The sequence below is a fragment of the Cervus canadensis genome, chromosome 24, assembly GCF_019320065.1.
Source record: "Cervus canadensis isolate Bull #8, Minnesota chromosome 24, ASM1932006v1, whole genome shotgun sequence".
Lineage (NCBI taxonomy): Eukaryota > Metazoa > Chordata > Mammalia > Artiodactyla > Cervidae > Cervus > Cervus canadensis.
In genome coordinates this window covers 36,191,399-36,201,951 of record NC_057409.1, presented here as the reverse complement: position 1 = coordinate 36,201,951, position 10,553 = coordinate 36,191,399, and positions in this window count along the sequence as shown.

Below are 10,553 nucleotides of genomic sequence, written 5' to 3'. Positions count from 1 at the left end.
TTTCATCCTTACTAGGGAGATAAGATAAAATTTTAAATTTACTTAAATGACCAGAGAGATAAAGAGAGAAAAGGACTTTATCATTAAGTGGAAATTTTGGTGAGTAACTTGTAAGTTTTTCCTTTTCTGTCTTTGACTTTCTCAGTTTGTAAGATTAGACTCTCGTATTAAGAAACATGATTAGCCAATGTACCATCCTCACTCCTGTTAATCTGTGAGATATCTAATTACTGAGTAGTTATTAATTAGTCAAAAGAAATCCAGTAGCAAATCTGAGATTTTGGAAGAGCATATTTACACATTGTTGTTCAGTTGCTCAGTCACGTCAGACTCGAACTGCAGCATGCCACGCTTCCCTGTCCTTCACTATCTCGCAGAGTTTGCTCAAGCTCAGGTCCACTGAGTCAGTGATGCCATCCAACCATCTTATCCTCCGTCACCCCTTCTCTCCCTACCCTTCATCTTTCCCAGCATCAGGGTATTTTCCAATGAGTCGGCTCTTTGCATCAGGTGGCCAAAGTAATGGAGTTTTTACACATTATATATATTTACACATTAGATATATAAGATTATATATATTTATATGTATATATATATATACCATGTAAACAGACGATATATATTCTAATTGTTGAATATAATTGTGCTTATAGATTTTGGCCATTTTCTTTTGGTCTGATTAAAAGCATTCCCCAACTTGGTCACTGTTCCTCTCCATAGCTAAGAAAGATTGAGACTCATATTAGCAATAATTCATTAAGTCATAGCTGACCCACAGTTATTCTGATTTCACATGGTGGCCGGATCCACTGGATTATATTATCCACATAGGTTCAAGAGAAGCTTTTTTATTACTCCCTCCTCCTTGCTGCCCCACATCAAGGGTTCAGTCATTATCTAAATTGTGCTACTCATTTCTTACAGACAAGAGAGTCATGAGAATCTGAATATATTTTACCTAAGAATATTGCTTGTCTCAAATTAAAATAATTAGAATTCAAAAAATAATGCTATATTTATAATAGAAACTATTTTTGTAAATAGCAGAAATTTTGTCTATCAGTTTGTTTTCGTTTGGATTATCAAAGCAAGTGCTGAGTGATGGATATGTTCTTCCTTTAACTCATAGCCTGTATTAATACTTTGCTTCATGTGCAGAAATCCCTTAAAATCTGTGACAGGTAAAAGAGCTTTATGGGCTCTGAGTGAATCAATTTGAAATTGGAATACTTTATTTCATGTTAAGGGGGAAATGGCTTGATCTCCCTATATGTCTAAATCCTTTTTTGTTATCAAATAAATATCATGGTATATGAATTCACAGAGGAAATATATATTGGTGTAGAATTTTCTGCTTGGAAAGTGGAAATCACAAACGTATAATGTCTTTCATATCTTATCAAGGATACATGGTGTCAAAACATGACATTACTCATGGTATTAATGTTGACTAAAAGGTTAAGATGGTGTTTGACAGGCTGTTCCTCAAAACCCATAACCTAGTCTAATCATGTGAAAAATTCAAGCCCCAATTGAGGGATACTGTACAAAATTCCTGAAGAGCACTTTAAAAAACAGTCAAGATTATTAAAATAAAGGAAAGTCTGAGAAACTTTCACAACCTAGCGGAGACTAAGGACACATGATGAGTAAATGTAATGTGGTATCCAAAATGGAATCCTAGAATAAAAAAGGGACATTGGGTATAAACTAAGGAAATCTGAATAAAGCAAAGACTTTAGCTAATACTAGTATATCAGAATTGGTTCATTAATTGTGACAAATGTACCATACTAAACTACAATGCTAACAATAGAGGAACCTGGGTGTGGAGCACATGGGATCTCCCCTCAACTTTTCTATAAATCTACAACTATCCTAAAATAAATACTTGATTTAAAAAATACCAAGAATGAAAAACCCTAAAACTAATTCACCCTGAAACTTCAAAGAAAGGAATGGTAAGATCTCATTCCTACTTAATCAACAATCATTGTGTTTCACTCAGGCATATTAGAGAAATGAAGTCCAAACATGAACACAATTTACAGGACTGAGGTCTTTTATGAAATGGTTAGTCTATTGGACATGATGTATATGTTACTTTGATAGATGTTAGTAACCAGACAGAGAAATTATCTGTGGAGAAAGAAGAGTTTAGAGCCTTCCTGCAACTATGATCTTGAGAAATTTAATATAGTAATTAAATTCAAAGTGAAATTTCTCTCTTGACTCTTCCTTTTTAGAGGCCATGTGACAAGGTTTACTTGTAAGGAGAAAGAAGGGCAACAGCTGAGGAGTCATGTTCTCAGTGACAGCTGATTTGCCTGTGAGCAGATCTCCAAGTGTTCTTCATGCTTAACTGTATCATTTGCTGTATAAGTTTTTTTGAGGCTTACCAAAGTTCAGGGGAATGGTAGAGAAGGGATAAATTCACTACTAAAGATGGATCGTCACATCTGACCTTCTAAACCCTTTGTATTTTTTTTTTTTTAACTACATGGTCAAGATTTGGTACACATCAATCTTTTTCTTATGTAATGGTGTATGTTTTTAGGTTCTTTTGGACTAAGATAAAGTATTTGTTTTCTATTTGGAAATTTAGAGCCTGGGAAACGAGAGGAAGCAGTATTTCCCCTTCTCTGCCCTGGTCCTTATAATAGCTTAACAAGCTCACCTACTGACCAGGCGACCACAGGGATTTATTTATCACACATACTGATCACCTATAATATGCTAGGCACTTTTATAATAGCATTCATTAGGGCTTACTGGGTGAACAAGATGGATTTGGTTCCTGTTCTCTTGGAGTTTTACTGGAGAAGGGGGCTGTGAAAAACAGTAATCAAGTAAACGAAAGGATGGCAAATTTTCACAAGTGATGAAGAAAACCAAGTGCTGTGAAAATAACTATTTGAAGTGGAGTGGACACCCACTTTTATATCTGAGGAGATGCCGTTTTAGCTTAAAAGGAGACCATTTTCTTGTACTTGATTTATACTTTTAGATTTTCTGAAACTTAGAGCAGAAGAAGTAATGATATTATAAAATTTGCAATTATACGGAATTTAACCACTTACAAAATGAGTCCAAAGTGTAAAATGTGTATATCCTTCAAATCTGCAATGCTAATTCTTCACAATTAGTAATGACTCTCCACCCTGGTTGGATATTGAAATTGCTTGTGGAGATTTTATTAAATTCTCATGCCTGGGTTCAAGAAATTCTTTCTTGAATTTGGTCTAATGGATCTGGTATGGGGAAGGGGCAGCAGAGCATGGGCAGCAGTATTTTTTTAAAAGCTCCACAGATGATTCTGTGTAAAGCTAGTTTTGAGAAACACTAACCATAGTCAAATATTCATGCATATGAACCAAGATCCTGTACAAGGGTATTATTACAGCATTGTTTCTAATAGGAAAAAGATCACAACAAAAATGCCTATCAGTGAATATTGGTTAAATTGACATGGTCCATGTGGTGGTTTTCTATGCAGTTCCATGGGATAAGGAAAGATCTGTAAGAAATGAAAATAGCAAGTTGCAGAATATGATACCATATATGTAAATATATCCACAAAAATCTACATAATTACCTATGCATGTATAAATACATGTCTAGGTTGATTCCTGTTCAGACAGGTGAGAAATGACTTAAAGGGACTGCAGTAATTTCAAGGGACTTCCCCAAAGGCCCAGCAGGTAAAGAATCTGCCTGCAATGCAGGAGACGCAAGGGATGCAGGCTTGATCCCTGGGTTGGGAAGACCCCCTGGAGAAGGACATGGCAACCTACTCCAGTATTCTTGCTGGGAAAATCCCATGATAGAGGAGCCTGGCTGGCTACAATCCATGGGGTTGCAAAGAGTCAGACGTGACTGAAATGACTGAGTATACACAGAGAGCTCAAGCTGAGTGCGGATGGAGGGATCGTAGAGAAAGATTAGGAAGACCACTTCCCATTACACCTCTTCTGAACACTGAAGCAGGTTATCATGATTTAGGTTATGACTTGAAAGATGATATTCCTGTGCTTCTCAAAATGCTCACGGCTGTGTATGTTGCAGAAGAAAGGTAATAGTTTAGAGGGGCTTGAGATCTGCAAAGAGAAGCTACAGAGACTCACTTTTACAATCTCATTTGTTGGGATGCTGTCTTTAATGGCACTGTTCCTTCCTCTCTATGCTTTCTCATTTGTGCCTGAACTGTGGATCTCGGGGATACATACTCTACACACACACACACACACCCCCTACAAGGACACACATATACACATCTTTCTTCAGCAACCAAACATAGCCCTGAAGAATTAGATCATGCTAAGAGCTTCTTACTACTTATCAAAGGAGATGAGTTTTGAATGCTTATAATATTCTCTAGGAGTGAAAGAGAGGAAGAGACTTGGGAATTTTGAAGTACTAGAGAATGAAATGACAAAAAATTGTAATAAGAGTTGTAATGGACCTAGCTCTTGGACTTTTATTTTTTGATGTTTTGGAGAAAGAGAAATGAATAAAATGTAGAAACGATTGTTTGGGCTGGATTTCTTTAACTGACACGACTGAAGTGACTTAGCATGCATACATGCATGCATTGGAGAAGGAAATGGTAATCCACTCCAGTGTTCTTGCCTGGAGAATCCCAGGGACAGAGGAGCCTGGTGGGCTGCCGTCTATGGGGTCGCACAGAGTCGGACACGACTGAAGTGACTTAGCAGCAGCAGCCCCAATGCTCAGTGCTGTGGCTGATTTATGTTAGATGCTCAAAATTTACAATGAATAGATAATTTTGGATAATAACATGTAATAGTTAAATTAGTTTTATTTGAGACCACAAGGAAAAACAAAGTGACTTCTATAAAATCAGTTTAGTTAAAAATGTGTCAAATAGCAAGTGAGTAAATGCAACAACCTTCAGCAGAATTTTTGGATTTCTGTTTTATATTAGAGATGGGAGCTAATTTGGTACACCTATTTCTTAGGTTTAGGTTACATTGTTGCTGAATTCAGAGTCAAATCTTTCCTTAAGCTATGGACAGAGAGTAAAGATATGCTTTATATTCCTGTTTTGATGATAATACAGTATACAGAGCCTATTATGTCTATTAGAACTGGGTTTATAGCAAGCTGTTCTTAAAGAGAAATTACTCACTTTAGACATAGAATGGGTAAAAATGGTATTACTTATGAGTCTTGAAAAACTGTGTGTGTGTTTAGTTACTGGGTCATGTCTGACTCTTTGCAACCCCATGGGCTGCATCATGCCAGGCTCCCCTGTCCTTCACTTTCTCCAGGAGCTGTAATCAAATTAGGTAAAAAATATATTCTCAGGAAATTTTATTCAACAAACATTTATTACGTATTTAACATGTCTTGTGTACCATGCTGGGCACTCTGAATACAGTTGTGAGCAAAAACTTGAGGTTATAGTCTGTTGATGGAGAAAAGCACTGGTGCATCACCCACAGAAATCTAAAATTATACTGAGATGGGTATTTGAAAGAGTATATAAGCAGGGTTATGAGAACATGGAGTTGGAAAAACTTGAGGGTATCAGTGAGGTCTTCCCTAAGGAAAGGATAATTAGGTTGAGAACGGGAAGAGAGGCAGTAATACATGAAGGGAGCAGGGATGAAGATTCTAGCCAACAGAAATGGCAGTGCACAAGCCATCCTAACACGGGTTGCCATACACAACAACGAAATATCTGTATAAATAAATATTAAAGCAACTGAAAAAAGTTAAATGCGGGCTATAATTAAAAAGAAATTGAAAGTGGCCCCATCAATTGTCCTTCATAATAAATCAAAAAGACATTTGAATTTCAAAGACTTGCCTTTTTGGCTGAGTCTGTATCTGCAAAGTAACTTACAAATCCCATCTGTCCAGCCAACTGGAATAAAAGTAGGTGACAGAAAACTCAGAGAAATCTTGAGAATGCAAAGTGTGTAATGGATTTTGCCTATCTTTATTCTTGTGGAAAGGAGGTGAAGTGAAAGTCACTCAGTTGTGTCCTACTCTTTGCGACCTCATGGACTACACAGTCCATGGAATTCTCCAGGCCAGAATGCTGGAGTGGGTAGCTGGTCCCTTCTCCAGGGGATTTTCCCAATCCAGCGATCGAACCCAGGTCTTCCGCATTGCAGGTGGATTATTTACCACCTGAACCACCAGGGAGGCCCTGTGGAAAGGAGGAGAGAGGTAATATTACTCCAGCTTCATTGCAAGGACTTTGAAAAAGACACATTGACCTCATCAGCTCCCAAAACTCGATATGTTTTCATGCCTCCTACCAATTATTTTGCCCAAGTAATCAGAAAGTTTTTTTGTGTGTGTGTGTTCCCTGAAGATATAATTCCTCAAAAGTATAGATAATTATTTTATATTTCCCCACATATAGGGACCATTAAAAGTTTTAGTAAAGTCTTGTTGAATTAGAACGGAATTTGTTGTCATAACTCCCTTGTACAGTCCTGAAGAAAATTTGCTAATTAACTGAGTACAATTGGCTCTTCATATCTATGGGTTCTGAATCCTTGGATTCAATCAACTGTGGATCAAAAATATTTGAAAAAAATTCCAGAAATTTTCAAAAAGCAAAACTTGAACTTGCTGCATGACAGCAACATTTTTGGAGAAGGAAACAGCAGCCCTCCCCAGTATTCTTGCTTGGTAAATCCCATGGACAGAGGCGCCTGGTGGGCTACAGTCAATGAGGTCACAGAAAATTCTGACATGACTTAGCCACTAAACAACACAGCAACAATTTACATAGCCTCTCCATTGAATTAGGTTTTATCAGTAATCTAGAGGTGATTTAAAATATATGGGAGGATGCACGTAGGTTATATGCAAATTGTTGCTGTTCAGTCATGAAGCTGTGTCCGACTCTTTGTGACTCTATGGACTGCAGCACACCAGGCTGTGGTGTATGCAAATAACACACCATTTTATAGGAGACTGAAGCATCTACAGAGTTTGCTATCTTTGGAGAAGGAGGGGTTCCTGAATCATTCTCCCTTGGAGACTGAAAGATGACTATATGTAGTAAACAATAATTGTGAAAATTTTAATTTCTTCGTATGAAATGTCTTTTTCATTTGTGATAACTATGTTTTGGTGTAACAAAGTACTGTATTAGGTTTAGAAGTTTGCCTCAATTTCCTTTGTTATGCCTCTTTAGGTAAAATAAGAATTAGCTTGAATGTGTGAAGAATTACTGTGTGTGTGTATGTGTGTGTGTGTGTGTGTGTGTGTGGGTAAAGAGCACAATGTTAGTAATAGTTATTTCTGAGTGATAAAAGTATGAATGAGTTTCCTTTGGCTAATGTATATTTTCTATTTTTCTTCTGTGGTTGCAGTTTGTTTATGTAATACATAAATGATAAAATAATTCAAAAAGCCAATAATAAGGATTTGATATGGGTACAATACAAAGAGTTCACATAAAAGCCTACTTGTTAAACTTTCAATTAAGATTCAGGAATTTTTCCCCTTTATGCTTATATAGCTAAGTTCATGTCTGTGTGATGACTATATGAAAACTTGCCAATGACAGGCCCTTGGAATAAGGGGGCTTCACCTAATTCCATGCCCCAACAGCTACTTATCTGAATTTTAGATGACATATCCACAAGGCAATCCATATCCAATATTTGCTTATTATAGCTCTTCTATCATCTACAATGTATTTCCTTGCTTGAGCTTTGTCTACAAATTACAATACACATTTTGTGGGTGAGAATTGTATGGAAATCATATCTTCTTATTGGCTTTTCCCACTTAACAAATTGAATAAAAAGTAGAATTCACGTTTCTGAGTCTCTCAAGCCTTCATAAGTAGTATGCATTAAATCATACACTTCTCCAATCACAATTTTCCCTAACAGGAATAAGACTGTATCTGTGATTTATTTAGGTAATGATTGTGTAGTTCATATAGTCCAACCTCAAAGCTAAAGCAAGCAGTGAATTGTTGAATTATTTCTCCATGAGAATATTAACTAGGGAAGTCTGGTTTAGTTCCAAGGAAGGAAGGAAGAAAGAAAGGAAGGAATAGAGGAAAGAAGGAAGTTACCATTGACAGTTATTTTAGTTTTAGAGAGGCTTACATGCAAAATGAGAGAAATTGATAAGGTACACTCCATTATCTCTTTTTACTGAAAAGGTCTATGAATTTTGCTTGTGAACAGCATTATAGTGGCCATCTGTTGATGGTTATTGTGTATTATCTTCATCAAAACTTGCAACAATTTTAAGGTAGAGATATATCCTACTATCCATTTTACAGACCAACAGACTCAGCAAGGTAAAGTAATGTACTAGTTACACACAATAAAAGTGTCAAAAACAGAAATAGAACCTGGTTTTGATAATTAAAAGCCTAAGCTCTTAACTATTGCTTCCTACTGACTGAGGGAAGAAAAATTACATGTGAAAAACTGTGTGGATTACACATCAGCTGTCCACTTATGTTAGAATTAATCTTGTCAATCCATTTGAATGCTGTTTCAGAAGAGAGGCTCAAAGAGGGAAAATAACTACCCGAGGGCTAGAGACGCCAATGTCTGAGAAACCTTGGGAGTACTGGAAAATGCAAAGTGGAACAGAGTATACAGCAGTGATAGGATCATATTCCTGGCATATTTTTTAATGCTTTAATGAATGGGAGTGTGCATTTTATTTTTATTTATTTATTTATCAAGTCACCATGAGTCATGTGGGATCTGAGTTTCGCCAACCAGGGATCAAACCTGTGCTCTCTGCATTGGGAGTGCAGAGTCTTAACCACTGGACCACTAGGAAAGTCATTCTCCTGGCATTTATTATCCAGAGAAAAACATTTACGTGATTTTTCAATAATGTCAGGAAGCATTTAACAAGAGGCTTCCTGTGTGCTGTTTTGGATCTGTCAGGAACCCTCTGGCCCTTATTGATTCCTGAATATTCAGGAATTAAGAGGAGAGGCACGCCTTTCCCTGGGCTGAGGAATCCAGGCATTTCTCATTACGGTGATAAGTACCCTCTTCCTTTTTATGAGTCATACGGTAAAAAGTGATTGTTTGCAACTGTCTTTTAAATAGGGATCATCTTATGTTTTATAAGTCTGGAATTTTAATCTTTATCTTTGCTGAGAATAACTACAGTATATATGCCCATGCCATGTTGATTAAAACACCTTTGCTCCATCAGAGCTTTGGTCCCCGTGTCTTTCTTTCTTTCTTTCTTTTCTCTCTCTCTCTCTTTCTTTCTGGCTAATTCCTTGGAGCGCAGAGGCCCGATGAGCTCACTTGCTTGCCCGGGCTTCTAAGACTTTGTGGAGAAGGCGCACTGTGCCTTCACCCACTCGAGAGGGCGCCCGGTGCCTACGTGCAGCCGCGCGAGCCCTAAGGACAGGGCTCTATTGGCTTTCCGTGTAAACCAGGGGATATCAGCCGCTTTCTCTTACTCTCCGGACCGCCAGGTTCTGGTCCATTAAAGGACCAACACAATAATGGAATCATGACCTATGGAACTTGCGAGATGAACTCCTAACATTGTTCAACAAAGTGTATTTGATCTAATTCCCACCTGCCTCCCTTCACTGCTTTTGTCTTTGCATGTAACACTGTAGTCATGCTGACCCTTCCACCTTAGGGGTGTGTTTTGCTGTATGTAGGCTGTTGTTGCTGTCTGTTTGCATGCAACACTTTTCCACACACCTTTTCATGCCAGTCTCCTGGGGTCACTGAGATTTCAGTCTTTAGTGTTACCTCTTTAGAAAGACATTCCTCAGTCATGTTATCATAAGGAGTCCCTGTTTCAGTCATTATCTAGGCCAGTATTTGGTTTGATTTTCCTCATAGCCTTTATAAATTTCACATTTTATAATTTATCTTCTGATATATTTTAGGAAGTGTGCTGCTCCATGAGATCAGGGATTCATCTGTCTGGTTCTACAGCAAACCTCAAGCTCTCAACTCATAGTAAGTTCAAAACAAGTATTTATTTATTGAATGAATGAATAAATAAGTGAGTGGTATGGGTTTTGGCATTGGTTAATTATAATTAAATGACCCAGGCAGTTTGGAGCTCTAATTTTTGAGAGCTTGGAAGAACTTGGATAGCTAGATTAGAAAGGCAATGAATAGAGAATTGACTATCAGAACCCATTCTGACATGATAAAGACTGGCATTATCTAGTGGAAGGAAGGGAAAACAGTGACTAAAAAACAATTTTAATTATGTAAAATGTAACAAGAGAACATTCATCAGTTCTTCTTAATATAAAACTAAGTAGGATGAGTGAAGAGACTTTCTGATAAAAATAAATAATTCACCAACTGGGGATTAAGAGATACTCCAAAAGTGTTCTGAAATGTTGTAAACTGTTTCCTTTTAAGAGCAGATAGGTATTTAAGTGCAAGCTTTTTAAGGAACTAGGAGTGGATAATAATGATGATTTTTTTTCTTTTTGATATTTACACTCCTTTCATCACTAAGTTTTTAACCAGTGTTATTTATTTAACTCTCAGTACATCCCATCCTTGTGTAAATAGGAGCTGGAGTTTTTTTCT